This window comes from Schistocerca americana, unplaced genomic scaffold (genome assembly GCF_021461395.2).
Source record: "Schistocerca americana isolate TAMUIC-IGC-003095 unplaced genomic scaffold, iqSchAmer2.1 HiC_scaffold_513, whole genome shotgun sequence".
Classification (NCBI taxonomy): domain Eukaryota; kingdom Metazoa; phylum Arthropoda; class Insecta; order Orthoptera; family Acrididae; genus Schistocerca; species Schistocerca americana.
This window is the reverse complement of record NW_025726251.1, coordinates 87,501-90,000: the sequence shown is the minus strand read 5'-3', so window position 1 is coordinate 90,000 and position 2,500 is coordinate 87,501. Positions and strand designations below refer to the sequence as shown.

The following is a 2,500-nucleotide window of genomic DNA, read 5'->3' as shown; positions in this document are numbered from 1 at the left end:
CCAGCACCTCGATCTCACGCTGCACCTCATCCATGCCTGCACCGTCGCAGGCTGGCCCTATCTTCTTCAGCGCCAGGAGACGGGACCGACGGAGGGTCGGACCCATCCATCGGCAAGATGGAATGCCGAGGCCCCCCTGGGCAACAGGAGCGTGGAAGTATCCCAGGGGGGTGTCCGCCGGAAGGCGGAACCATCTCCTGACGGCGGCCCGGATGGTAACGTCGGCCGACTTCAATGCACCCACCCGGGTGCGGCTGAGGGCCAGCCCGTGGTACAGGCCAGGGAGAAGTACATTGGTGAGAGCGTGGAGGCGCTGTTGCGGCTTCAGCGGAGCTCGGGAGATGACGTCAAGCTGCTCCACCAGGTGGCTACGTGGATTGAAGACACAGCGACCCGCCGTGGAAAATTGCAGCCCCAGGTACCGGAAGGTTTCACCCACACGCAGGGCAGGCATGGTGGTATTGCCTGCTGTGAAGGTGACATTGCTGTCCACCTTCACCTTCTTCTCGCGCCCTGACGCGACTAAGGCGAGGGTGAAACACTTCCGGGCGTTGATCTGCAGCCCCAGGTGGGCGAGGGCTGCGGTAGCTGCGTCGATGAGGGACTGCAAGCCCCTCGGGGTCGCTGCAAACAGCAAGACGTCATCTGCAAAGGCCGCAGCGTTGACTCTGCGACCGAGGATCCGAGCTCCGATGTGGGAGGGCAGTTGGCCTAAAACGTAGTCCACCGCAAAGTTGAACAGGAGGGGGGAGAGGGGATCGCCCTGGCGAACGCCCCGTGCTGGCTGCACAGACACGCCCACGCCGGCGCCGTCCGCTATCACTGTCGTGCTGCCCTCGTAGCACCGCTCGACATACTCGACAAAGCAATCCGGCAGGCCATGCGCCTTCAGCACGGGCCGAAGGGCAGCATGATCTACCGAATCGAAAGCCTTAGATACGTCGATCGATGCCACGAAGACAGAGCGGCAGGAGCGAACTGCGTCGGTGAGAGCAGTGTCCAAGATGAAGGTATTTTCCAACATCCCATCCCGAGGGATGAATGCCCGCTGACGTTCGTCCACAGCACATGCGCGCATCAGGCGTGACGCGAGAACCTTGTGAAAGGTCCGCGCCAACACCGAGCAGACCGTAATGGGGCGAAAGTCAGCGGGGGATGTTGGTGCAGCCGTTTTCGGGAGAAGGGACGTTCGCGCGCGAAGCAGGCGTTCCGGAAGGGCGCGGGCCAGAAGGAAGAGATTCATCACTTTCACCAGGACTTCGTGCGGCAGGCGCCGCAACTCCGCTGGGGTAAGGCCGTCCGGCCCGGCTGCTGATCCCCTGGGCGGCAACGCGGCGGCGACCTCCTCACGTGTGACCGGCCCCCATATGCACTCGAGAGCGACAGGCTCTGAGTGCGGGAGGAGGCGGTCACGAATGAAGCCCGCGGTGGAGATGTGCTTCTTGGTGAAGAGGTCCGCCCAGAAGTCCAGCAGACCAGGGATGGCAGGTGGCGGCTGGAGCAGGGTGCCATCCAAGAGGCCGCGCACGCAACGTGCACGCGACCGTCGGAAGGCATCCTGCGTTCTCGCGTACTCCCAGCGGCGCCGCTTGCGCTTCTGCGTCGGCGGCGCGGCAGGCGGCCGCTTCGATGGTTGGCGCGGCCGCTGTGTCCTGGTGATCGATCTCTCCCCTCTGGACCCGACCGACGCAAGGGCATCAGGGAGCATGCCCAGGATGACATCGGGCGGCGTGCCCCGCCCCAGACCTATGACACGATCCAGGGCAGAGAAACGCTGGGCGGAAGCGGGTAGCCCCGCCAGATGCTCCCAGATGGCGGCGTCAGTCGGCCCCTCCGGCGGCGGCCCGGTGGTGTCGGCCGCGAAGTCCTCGCCCGCGTCAGGCAGCGGGCTCGCTGCTCCCCGCCGTTTACCCGCGCTTGCTTGAATTTCTTCACGTTGACATTCAGAGCACTGGGCAGAAATCACATTGCGTCAACACCCGCTAGGGCCATCGCAATGCTTTGTTTTAATTAGACAGTCGGATTCCCCCAGTCCGTGCCAGTTCTGAGTTGATCGTTGAATGGCGGCCGAAGAGAATCCGCGCACCCGCGCGCCCCCGGAGGAGCACGCTAAGGCGGACGCGGCCTCGCAGCAAGGAAGATCCGTGGGAGGCCAAGGCACGGGACCGAGCTCGGATCCTGCACGCAGGTTGAAGCACCGGGGCGCGAACGCCGCGCAGGCGCGCGCATCCTGCACCGCCGGCCAGCACGAGGCCAACCAACGGCGAGAGCAGACCACGCCCGCGCTAAACGCCCGCACTTACCGGCACCCCTACGGCACTCACCTCGCCCAGGCCCGGCACGTTAGCGCTCACCCACTTCCCGACCAAGCCCGACACGCCCCGATCCTCAGAGCCAATCCTTATCCCGAAGTTACGGATCCAATTTGCCGACTTCCCTTACCTACATTATTCTATCGACTAGAGGCTCTTCACCTTGGAGACCTGCTGCGGATATGGGT

General features: G+C 64.2%; 1 pseudogene; it reads right to left on the bottom strand.

Annotated features, from left to right (window-relative positions):
* The window catches only part of LOC124585901, a 7,181-nt pseudogene that overhangs the window by 2,419 nt on the left and 2,262 nt on the right, over positions 1–2,500 (bottom strand).